Genomic DNA, 500 nt, shown 5'->3' with positions numbered 1-500 from the left:
AGGATAAATTAATATATGCGTGTTCACATTTGTTGTTAGTCATACTAGGAGATTGGCCAACCCATGTTACCTACTGGTGGAAGGAAAAAGACGATGACAATGTCCTTTTTTTTAAATATGAAGACATTGTAAAGGTAATGGAAACAAATTCAACAATACGATAATCTACAGTGATAGTCCTGTCTTAAGTGCTAACAAGAGACAACATTGAACGGGCTGTGGGAATGTTAGCAAAGTTCACTATCGAGAAAGTAAACAAATTACAACAATTGTTTAAATTTAGTTTACACTAATTCACCAGTAGACACTTTTGTACCGAACTCGACCTTTGAATTTACTCATAGTGGTCGACATATTTAATTTTGCCCGGATATATCTGTACAAACACGTTACTTTGATTATCCAAGTAGTAACAAAAGTCGTACAGGACACGCTTATGTCACGCTTCATGAATGAACTTTATCATCTTTGTCGTATAGGACTTAGAAGGAACAGTTAAA

This window comes from Saccoglossus kowalevskii, chromosome 12, assembly GCF_978046115.1.
Source record: "Saccoglossus kowalevskii chromosome 12, keSacKowa6.1, whole genome shotgun sequence".
NCBI classification, from domain to species: domain Eukaryota; kingdom Metazoa; phylum Hemichordata; class Enteropneusta; family Harrimaniidae; genus Saccoglossus; species Saccoglossus kowalevskii.
The sequence above is the reverse complement of the archived record's forward strand: the minus strand, read 5'-3'. Positions refer to the sequence as shown.